This window comes from Berghia stephanieae, chromosome 6, assembly GCF_034508935.2.
Source record: "Berghia stephanieae isolate SIO BIC M18660-M18661 chromosome 6, UCSD_Bste_1.3, whole genome shotgun sequence".
In the NCBI taxonomy this organism is placed as follows: domain Eukaryota; kingdom Metazoa; phylum Mollusca; class Gastropoda; order Nudibranchia; family Aeolidiidae; genus Berghia; species Berghia stephanieae.
The window spans coordinates 13,735,473-13,747,509 of NC_088365.1; positions in this window are offsets into that span (position 1 = coordinate 13,735,473).

The following is a 12,037-nucleotide window of genomic DNA, read 5'->3' on the forward strand; positions in this document are numbered from 1 at the left end:
TTATTCATTTTGTTATTTCTTATGTACGTGAGTGGTTTATGGTCCGTTTCGACCACAAACTCTTTTAGCAGTAGATATCTGCTGAATGTCTTTAAAGCAAAGACGATGGCCAGTCCTTCACGCTCTATTACAGAGTATCGTGATTCTCTGTCCAATAATTTTCTGCTTGCATATAAGCAAGGCATTAGAGTTCCCTCATGTTCCTGTAATAGTACACCTGCGATGCCCTTATCAGACGCGTCAGTTCTTACAACAAATTCTTTTGATATGTCGGGTAATTTAAGAATTGGTTCTGAACAGAGTAATGCCTTTAATTGGTTAAAGCTATTCTGACACGCTTCTGTCCAAACAATTTTGTTCGGTGACCCATTCTTTGTCAGATTTGTTAGCGGTGTGCGCGATGTGCGCGAAGTTGTAAATGTATTTCCTGTAAAAATTTAGGAGCCCAAGTACTTTGCGTACTTCTTTTTTTGTCTTAGGTGGTTGCAATTGTGCGATTTTTGTTTGTTTTTCTGTCTCGGGTGTCTGTGTCCCATGACCAACGGTATGATTGATCCTGCATTTGAAGCTTCGATATTAGTAAACATAGGTTGCGACACTGTGTCTCTATCAAAATACTTTTTTAGCATATTTGCATGGAATGTCTTTATTGTGTTGTTAATTATAATCTCGTAATTAACATTAGATTTTACTGCTGTTATTTTGAATGGTCCTTTCCATGTAGCTAAAAGTTTACTCGAGTCATCGGGTAAGAGTATTAGTACTTTGTCACCAATCTCAAATTTTCTTGACTTGCTTTTTCTATCGGAGTATTCCTTGTATTTCTCTGCTTTTTTAGTGACGGATTCCTGTGCTAGCTTACAAGTGTCCTCTATTCTGTCTTTCAGGTTTCTTACATATTCGTAAGCAAACATAATTTCGTTATTGTCCTCCTCATTCCCTTTACAAATGTCGGCTACTATATTGATCGGGCCGCGAGGTGATCGTCCATACATCAACTCAAATGGGGAGTAGCCTGTAGATTCTTGGGGTATTTCTCTATATGCAAATAGGATTGCTGGTAAGTATCTGTCCCAATCATCTGGTTTTTCTGCTGACACTTTTCTTAACATATTCTTTAGAGTGCCATTAAATCTTTCACAAAGACCATTTGCTTGGGGGTGGTAGGGGGTTGTGAATGAGTGTTGGATTCCATGAGTTTCATGGTTTCATGCATCATATGTGATGTAAATTGGGGTCCATTGTCCGACAGTATCTCATTTGGTATGCCTATTCTAGTAAAAATTGTCATCAATGCTTCAGCTATGTGATCCGATGTAGTTGATTTCAATGCTATCGCTTCTGGCCACCTGGTTGCGTAATCGACTAGTGTTAGTATGTGTGTATGGTTTCTATCTGATTTTGTTAAAGGGCCTATAATGTCGATTGCAACTTTTTGAAAAACTTTTTCAATAACTGGGGTTGTCTCTAATGGCAATCTCGGTATTCTGCCTTTTGCGACTCTTCTTTGGCATGTGTCACACGATTTCACATATTCTCGGACGTCTTTAGTAATTCCAGGCCATGTGAAATTCTCGGATATTCTCTTCAATGTGGAAGAGCTCCCAAGATGTCCAGAAGTTATTGAATCGTGCGCTATTCCAAGGATTTTGTTTCTGTAAATACTCGGCGTGACCAGTTGTTTAGCTATTTTGTTTCTTTTCCTATGTAACCTGAACAGAATATCTTTTTCAATGATGTATTCAACTTTTGATTTCGTCCCTTTGTTTGCGATATTGAAATATGAAGTTAAAGTCGGGTCCTTTTTCTGTTCTTCGATGAACGTGTTCCTGTCAAATTGTTGTGGTTCAAGAGAAATAGTCATTGGCTTCTCTGTTGTCTTAGTCATCTTTCTTGTTTCTGCTAGACAAGCTGTTTCTTGGGTTAATGACCATTCTTTTACATCTGTTGGGTTGTCTTTAAGACCTTTTATATTGCCAACAATAACATCAGCGACGGGGTTGGGAAGTATACAGCATTCCACTATTCCTGTATAGTATGGGGTTTCTATGTACACGTTAGCTGTTTCAAAGGTTTCGACTGTGCCACTGAATGTGATGCATTGTACCGTTTTTCCAGTTTTGTCTTCGTCATTGATCAAAGATGCTTTTATTCCTACTGTACTGCATCTGTGTCTCTCAATATTTTGCAATCAGTTCCATTAGCTTTGCCTTCACAAAAAAATAGCGATCCTGATTTGTGAGTTTGTGTTAAAAGTGACATACCTTTCACGCAATACACATTTATATTTTCTCCTGACATTACTCGTGTCTGATTATTTACACTGGTTTGGAGTGATGCATTTGCAGTTTCTTTCGGATATCCACGATTTTGTAACATTTGTCTGCTGTGTGGCCTTTCATTCCACAATATTGACATTTAATTATAGGTTTGTTGGTTTTCTTATACTCAGTATTATTGTCAGTGCTATTTCTTGTTTTGTTTTGATAGGGTCGGCTATGGTCTCTATTGAACTGTTTGTTCCATGGTTTGTTACTATGGTCATCCTGTTTCACTTGCGTGTTCCGAGTGATTGATCGGCTCGTTCTATTTGAGTATTGAACTTTAGGTGTACATGGACTCTGAGCAGCGGCAGCGTAGTATGGTTCCTTCAATGTTCTGCTAAGGGGTGTCAATGGATGTGCGCTGTTAAAGTTTTCTGCGTAGATTTTTAATTTGTCCAAGTTTTCTGGCTTTCTCTCTTTAAAGAATGCGACTAAATCTGGGTTGCAAGCTTGATAGATTCGATTCTTCAGCGTGAGATAGTAAAGGCCTGCAAAGTCGTCTTGTTTTACGTTTGCCAACTCAAGCCACCGATTTAGAAATTGAGTAATTCGGTTCACGAATGTATTAAAGTCTTCTCCACTTTCCGGTTTTGCAGTGTGAAACCTTTCCTGGTAACCATCTTCCGTTAATCTAAATCTTTTTAGTAGAGCGTCTTTAATTTTTCCATAGTCATCTGCATCTTCAGTTGTTAAGGTATAGAAAACTTTTAGCGGTTCTCCAGATAAGCAGTTAATCAAGGCTGTGGCCCATTTGCTTTCTGGCCAACGATAACCTTTAGCCTGAACTTCGAATCGGTGTAAGAAGGATTCTAAACAGTCTGAGCGTTCATCGTATGTTGGCATGCGTGGAAGTTTCACGAAAAATTCATCACTATTATTATGTTTTCTTTCATGACCGGTTTTTGTTTTTTCAATTTCCAGCATCATTTGGGTCCTTTTGGTTTCTTCTTCTGCTAAAGCTATTTGTCTTTTTAGTTCCCTTTCTTGGACTCTTTCTTCTCGTTCTTCTCTACGTATTCTTTCTTCATTTTCTTCTCTACGAATTCTTTCTTCATTTTCTTCTCTACGAATTCTTTCTTCATTTTCTTCTCTACGAATTCTTTCTTCGTGTTCTTTTTCTTCTTTACGAATTCTTTCTTCATTTTCTTCTCTACGAATTCTTTCTTCATGTTCTTTTTCTTCTTTTACTTTCTCTTCGCACCATGAAAATATTCTTTCCTGGGGTATTTCTAAGTCCTTTGCGAGACTTAAGTATCTTTTATATGCTTCCATGTTGCAATAAATTAGTTACGATATTTTATATATATTATATTGACAGGATACTGTTACTGACTGTTTTATTTATTTACACTTACTGGAATGAACTGTTCTATTTTTAGAAATCTCTCTCTCTCTTATTTCAACTTATTATGTATGTTGAATTTGATGCCTTTTATCGTTATATCTTATAAAGCAATGTGTCAATACAATGCGGAGTTATTATGACTTGTGTCAATAACAATGTGTCAATCGCGTGTACTCTAAACTGTGTTACTACGAAAAATGTATCACCAATGTGTGTGACTCGTCGTTAGTTTGTGTACAATTATTCGCAATGACGCTAATATACTAGAGTGTGATAACAATAATAGGATGCCAAAATAATCCCAAGTTATCTATCACTAAATATAACACGACGGCTAGTAGACTCCTTTTTATTATTATTTAGTTTTTACAGACTCACTTTTCAGAACATAATATATAAGTGGTTTTCGGTAACAGTAATATGCCAAAAATGCATTTAAAACAAATCACTATGCAAAACAAATCACGATGTCTATAGTTACAATGTGATGCCCAACTCATGTAAAAGAGAATAATGAAGGATATATTTACCAACTCAGTTCGTGGCTGGGACCTCTCTCTTGTTCAATGGTTGTTCAACAATTGTAATTAGGCATTGAAGAGTGTTTAACAGTGATGTCTGAAATACAAAACAATAAAATATCGTAAGATTTACAATAGTTACAAAATGTGTTCACAACACTGAGTGATTGGATGATAGGTGAATGAATCGTTATGGAATGTAAACATATTGAAAACAATTCATTAATGAGGCAAACAACAAAATGAAATGAGTGATATAATAACAAAGTGGACAAGGAATGAATGAATGAATGAAAAACTGAGTGAATAAATGAATGAATGAATGGATAATGTATGAATGAAAGAATGAAGGGAGGAATAAATGTATGAATGATTGGATAAATGAGTGAATAAACGAATGAATGGATGAATGAATGAATGAATGAATGAATAAATAAATGAATGAACAATGAATGAATGAATGATTTATAAATGAATAAATGGATGAAGGAATGAATCAATAAAATGCTATTCAATTTGAATGAAAGAATGAATGGATAAATTGCTATTCCATTTAAATGAAGAAATGAAAAAGAAAAAAAAAATTAATCCTGTAAATAGGGAGTTCAATTAAAATATGATCAAGTGGGGCAATTAAGAGTTTTACAATTTAAACTTTAAAGTTAGATGAAATAGATATATGTAACTAAATAAATTCAATTCTTTATATGTGTCCCCTCCAAAATGTCATGGTCTCAAGTGAGTAAAGAGCTACTCGACTATGCATAAAGATATATGTAGAATGAGGCCCCAGAATTTACTAGTTACTATAAATGAAAAACAATTAACGATTTGTTTACAATGAAATAAAAATAATGATGAAATTTAATTAAAAGAGATAAACAGTGATCGTGGCAGTTACAAATAGAGATATGAATATTTTACGTAACTTATGATAATATGTCAGGTTCATAAGTTTACGTTTCCAGGCAGTTGATGGGCTTGGATGATCTATTCCTCTGATAACAGGATTGGACTCGTAAAATTCCACTTCCAGGCAATTGGTAAGAAGTTATTGTGTAGTCCTTTGACAGCGGGCTTGGGTTTGATCCTTGAAGATTATACAATCAAAGTTAAAAGCTCCGGCGTCTTAATGGTGTAGATATAATATCTACAAAGTCCCAAAAGATAAAAATCTTCCAGTATATATATAGGAATAGAGCGACTGGCCGTCCGGCATAGATTGTGGAGAGAAAGTGAGTGTCGAATGTTAGACCTATCAGCTTTTATAATAAGTGGCTACGTGACAGAATGTAGAACGAAAAGTATTCACTAATCAGAAATTAATTCGAGGGAAGGCTATAAAAGGAAAGACGATCTAATATTAGAAGGTAAAGTTTATCTAAGCCTACCGAAATATAACTGGAGTGAGATGAATTCAGTTCTTAATAAAATAAAATTTAATAAGATAATTGTGAACAATCTTTACTGTGACAGCCAGGGACCCCTTATAAAGCGCTTTGAGCTCGTTAAGTGGATATTGGGCTATATAAAATCTCAATTTTTTAATTTTTTAACCTCAAGACAGGGATAACCTTTTTCTGGTTAAAGCTGAAAAAAAACGGCTTTTTCAAATCTTTCTGCTGACCTTGTCAGTGTTGTAGTTTTCAGTTCTATAATTTTTTTTTCCAATCATATGTGAGGCTGGCTGAGAAAACCCGGGAAGATGCGGCAAGCTTCGATTTGAGATATGAGCCAAGATGGAAGATAAAGTGTTTCCCATAGCAACAAATTTTATTCAGAAAAAAATTAATAACTTGGGTTCTAATAGACATAGAAAGAAAATTTAAAATGGTAAATGATCAGAAAGATGTGGTCTACACCACTGTATACATAACTCAATTTATCTGGGTGGGGTTCCCGACTTCCCATAGTGGGCAGGGAGGTACTTGCTGTGTCTTCTATCCCCCTGTATTTGTTTTCCAACATGAAATTTGCGCATCTTTCCGGAGTTTTCTCAGCCAGCCACACTTATGGATCAGTGCGAGTTTTGTGTATTGGTGCTAAAGATTCTTAATAATTAAATCCTTATGCGGTTTGGATAATGTTGACCTAACAGACTTCTCCAATCCAATGAGTTTCGATGCCCAAGACATACCTATCCGTTATGCAAGTGTACAATAGACATTATACGACGATTCAATTCACGCACTGTCTTTTATGGCATAAAATCTGTTTCTCTCTAAACTATTCTGGAGATAAACTGTCTATTGATCACCTTGTTTGATATATTATTGTAGACGTCTTTAGAAGTGGTGGCAACTGACCTCGGCCCATAGGTAGTAATTGTAACTCTCGGTTTAATACTACTAAAGAATGAAGGATAAAACTCTGGGTGGGGTTCCTGACCTCCCATAGTGGGCAGGGAGGCACTTGCCATGTCTTCTATCACCCTGTATCTGTTTTCCAACATGCTTTCTATCTTTGTCTTTGAATGAGATTACTTGATTTTGTCCTGACTCTTGCTGTAGTTTTTTGGCTGGGAGGGAAACAGACGAATGTACAGTTATATTTTTGGGAGATGATATTTTTCTCCTCATCTCTCTGTTATGTACTGTTTTTTTGGGGGGTTTTTTAGCATATGATTTGTAAACATTTGAGTGTATTCCTCTTAGTGGAATCTTGTGCTGGTGTCTTGGTGAGACTTTTACTTAATCTCAAACTAAGTACACTGATAGCGTGCTCTTGGAATCTACATCTTTTCCCTACTTGAACCATTCCCCTTTGTCTTATTTTTTCCTGAAGTTCTCTTAAGTTTACAACTAGAATGTTTTTACTATCCAATTTTCTTCCTTTTTACTGGTGCTGATATGACCTAAATGTGTTGTAAGCGCAGTAAAACGTTTAAAAACAAACAAGTGTTGGCGAATCGTACTATATGCTGAGAATATTCACAATAAACTTCTTGCATTCTTACATTTTGAAATTCCCGATGTGTTCCCAACCAATGAAGGAGCTTGAAGAATGCAGGAAATGTCACATTTTGCCTTTGTCCGTCATTGATTTGGAGACAGTTACAAAAAAAAAGGATTCTTTAAGATTGCATATATGTTGTCAGTCTGAGCTTCTTTAAGTTTGATAAGTTGAACGCATCATGAGTTACTATTTATGGGGAGGGTAGAATAATATATACAGTAAAATTACTTTAAACCGAAAGAAGCTAAACCGAAAAATACCTTAAACCGCAAAGAATTTAATAAATTGTACTAGTTTCTTCATTATCTTTGTACAAATTCTTCCGATGAACCGAAATCATGGCGGACTGGAGTATATAGTAGGGCTATGACCGAAATGCATTACTTTCTTTAAACCGAAACAACTTGAGAGCACCTTCCCTTTTTCTCTCTCTATTTTTCTTCAAAAATTTGGGAAGGTGGCCACACGTAATAATGCTCGGAAGTATAAGATGAGGGTGAGGGGTGGGGTGGGGTTGAGGGGTAGACAAACACTTCAATCACTGCACTTGGGCTTGGCCAACACCACAATTGCGCAGACTGGAAAAGGAAGACAACGGGTGACTGGCAGGCGAAAAAGTAAGAAAGAAGGGAAGGTAGGGCAGTAGAATCTCGCAGGGTGTTCTCGCTCGTGTGTTGATGCTTTGGAACTGACTGGATTTTCAAAACGACAATAAGGGTGGTGGGTGTAGACAACTTACCATTGACATGCCATTTCATTTCCACTTTGTTTAAATGCGTATGTGAGGGTGTGAAAGGGGGGGGGGGGGGTTCTATGTAATTAGGCCGTTGAACCTAATGGCTTTTCAACAAAAGAGAGGTGTATAGTAGACAGCTTAGCAATGACATGCCTTTTCATTTCCATTTCACTTCACCTCTGATTATCACACAAGAACTTTCGATCTTATTTTAGCTTTACATTTTACTTTAAGATGTTTAAAATAAAGCACTGTACTTACACGTTGGAGTTTAAAATAAAATACTATGTGAAGTCGATGAAAAAAAAGGTGAGCAAGACAGAGATATGTTAAAAAACACGGCATCCCGACTCAACTTTTTCAACAATTTTGAATGGAAAAACAAAACCCCAAAACTATTTTTAAAATACATCCAAAAAAAAAAAAAAATTAATTTTTTTTAAATTAAAAAAATTAAATGGTTACCAAGACGGCATTTATTCAACAACTTTATTTAAGAGGAAACAACCCATGATGCGATTAAAAGAGCAATTAAATAGTACCACCCTTGAAAAACATCGCAAAACGGGAACTTGCTTTAAACCAAAATGTCTTTAAACCGAAATGGTTTAGAAGGTCACCAAAATTTCGGTTTAAAGTAATTCTACTGTATCTTGTGTTTTTATGGAGAGAGTGAGAGAGAGAGAGAGAGAGAGTAATAGGAGTGTATGTGCTTGTGAATGTGAGTGTGTGAATAATGTTGAATGGATAATCGGATGTGTATGTCTGCATGATGAATTCAGCAATGTAGATATTTATTTATGCTTTATGTGTATATAAAATATAGATTTTCACTCACATTATATGGCCGAGACGTTCGTTTCTGTGGCTTTATTCCACGTCCTCAGTGGGCGTAATGTCCGAAGAAAAAATTTGTATACAAATTTTTTCTTCGGACACTTCGCCGACTGAGGGCGTGGAATAAACCCACAGAAACTAACGTCTCGGCCATATAGTGTGAGTGACAATCTATATTTTATATTAGCTCTAACCATCATTATCGAGCACTTTCGTACCTACGAGTACCCACCAACACTCATAAATATATGTATGTAAATATATATATATATATATATATATATTATATATATATATATGTCTGTGTGTGTTGTTTTGGATGAATTATTATGTATTATGGTCAGTGTTCTGCCTGTACCTTGTACTTATCCTGTTGACAATAAATGAGAATAAATTAACGTCATTGTTACTGTTACCATGTCATAGAGAATTGTGTTGTTTTGATTATTTTTAATATAAATATATACTACAATACATACCAATCAACAGCCATTTAAGTAAAATGACAAAAGACACGTCCCCTTCATGTCCCCATATGGAAACACCCAGCCAGAAAAAAGTATTAACATCATCGACAACAACGACAACACCAACACCACCACCACCATCACACCACCATCACCATCACCACCACCACTACAGACTTCCAACTTTTTCAGAGACCCCCCCCCCCCCCCTTTCCAAAAAAAAACACATAAAAACGAGAAAAATTCTTCTGGGAACATGGCATTAAAATGATGCTTATGATGATGATGATGATGATATATTGTGCGGCTATGGATCTTGTAGTATGACACTCGCATTCGGATCGGAAGGTCCTGGGTTCGAGCCTCACTCGGCGCATAGTTGAGTCCTTGGAAAAGACTTTTTACTCACTTTCTCTCACCGTACTCAGGTGTAAAATGTGTACCTGGCCGTTAACAGCGTTGTCTCTCTCCGAAAAAAATGGTAATATTACCTAACAGGCGTCATGTTAAATGTTGCTGTTGGCCAGGGATCCCCTGTAAAGCTCTTTGAGCACGATTAGTGGAAATTGCATAAAATATAAAAGCTCACTTTTTTCCCAAAAAAAATATGTTTACGCTGTACTACGGTGTCTCAACGTGTTAGGATAAGCAAGTTGTTTACTCTTCTTTGTTGTTTTGTTTTGAAGGGTTTTGGGGAATTGGGTTCTTTGTCCTCACATTGTGGATCACTACTTATTGGGTCTTCTATTCCCCTATAATATCTTGTTTTCCAACTTGCTTTCTGTCTTCTTGTCGCGGAATGAGATTGCTACTTGGTTTTGTCCTGGCCCTGGCCGAAGTCCATGGCATTGGGGGGAAACGGTCAAATGCCAAGTCATAGTTTGTTGGGTTTTTTTGTTATCTTTTTGTTTGTTTGTTTTTTGGGGGGTTTTATTGTTTGTTAGTTTTTTTGTTCTTTTTTTTTTTTTTTTTTTTTGGGGGGGGGGGGATTGTTTGTTTGTTTGTTGTTTTTGTTTTTGTCTTTTTATTTGCGGGGGGGGGGGGGGGGGCTTGGAAGAGATTTATTGATGGTGTTATGTTGGAATCTACATCTGTTCCCTGTTGCCTTATTTTTCGACTATCCCATCTTTTACTGACTATTTATTTTATAGAGTGCGGCTAGCGCAGAAGCTCACAACATTCCCACCCGGAAGTATAACGGACCAACACACAAAACTGTATAACCTGGAACGTTTATAGTATGGTTCATACATTTTATTTAGGGATAATTACTCAAAAGCGCAGCTGGCAAAAATTAAAAAAATAAACAATAACAAAGACCTGAGTGACGTCAACATCGTTCTATCTATAGATTTACTAATCTATTTTAAGAATCTTATTGCGTTATCTGAACTCCCCATCTGCCTTCATGAGACAAGATAACATCTTTGCAGGGAGGTGTGATCTCAATATCACCATCAATATTCTGAGGAAAACAAGTTTTTAAAAATTCGATCAGGAAAGTCGGTGAGGAAATAGCTGGCTTATCATCACATGATGAAACACCGTAGTACAGAGTGAACATTTTTTTAAAAGTGAGTGTTTATATAGCGCAATATCCACTTAACATGCTCAATGCGCTTTACAAGGGGTCCCTGACTAACAGCAACATTAAACATTTCGGGCGGGACATGACGCCTGTCAGGCGATATTACATTTTTTTTTTTTGGACTAAGACAACGCTGTTAAAGGCCAGGTACTCATTTTTACACCTGAGTACGATGAGAGAATGTTTGTAAAGAATCTTCTCCAAGGACTCAACGATGCGACGAGCAAGGCTCGAACCCAGGACCTTCCTATCTAAAAGTGAGTGGCATACCACTAGACCACATAGCCGAATAAAATGACCAAATAAAAAAGTCAAAAACTCTCAAACCTGGACCTTCCATGAAGTTTGGGTTCTTTGAAGTCCCAGGTTGAAATGTTTTGTTTTTTTTGTTGTGAAGATGAGGGTCATTTTAATTGGTCGATATTTGAAACACGAGTTTTATGATAAACCCTCTCCTTACCAGCCATTTTCAGGATTTCCCCCAAAAACTCCACACCCAACTAACATAAAATATATTTTTATCACTCAAACTCAAACACTATAACCGTAAAGTTCTTGCCATAGATACATCATTTCTTTAGCAAAACATGCTTTACAACACATTGTTCCTTTTCTTTAAATGTTTTGATGTACAAAAGAAATTTGAATAAGAAAGATATTGGTGTTGTATCGTTACGAATGTGACGATTTTCCTATAGTTGGTAAGGAGAGGGTTAACTTTAAGAATATCATGCGGGGAAAGGTGGGGGGGGGGGGGGGGGGGGGTCATAGTATCTACTGTACTGCCGCACTCTGGAAAAACACATATTTAAAAATTTGGCCAGAAAACTCGTCCTTCAAATATCGATCGATTTAAATGACTTTCATCTTGGCAAAAAAAAAACTCTCAAACCCGTGATTGTTGTAGTGTAGAAATATGTGTGAGCTGAATAGTCGGCCATCAGAATGGCCCGTTGGTGAGGTGTGTCAGTGCATGTCCAGGTGTGACGATTGACGAGGTGTGATAATCTTAGCTAGGCTGTCGCGTTTCTCACCTTCGATATAAAGGTAAGCTGACCGACCTCATACCAGTCCAAGTCCAAGACATAGATTGTTACTGGCATCTTCTGACTCATTACTTTGACTTACTCGACTTAATTAAGGCTTTTCGTTTCATAATCATCCGACCGGGAGCCTCGGCTCTCGCCTCTCTAATCGTCTGTGCCAATTCCTTACCGGTCTTTCACGAACTGACTTAAAAGGAAATATTGTAATGTGTTGTTCA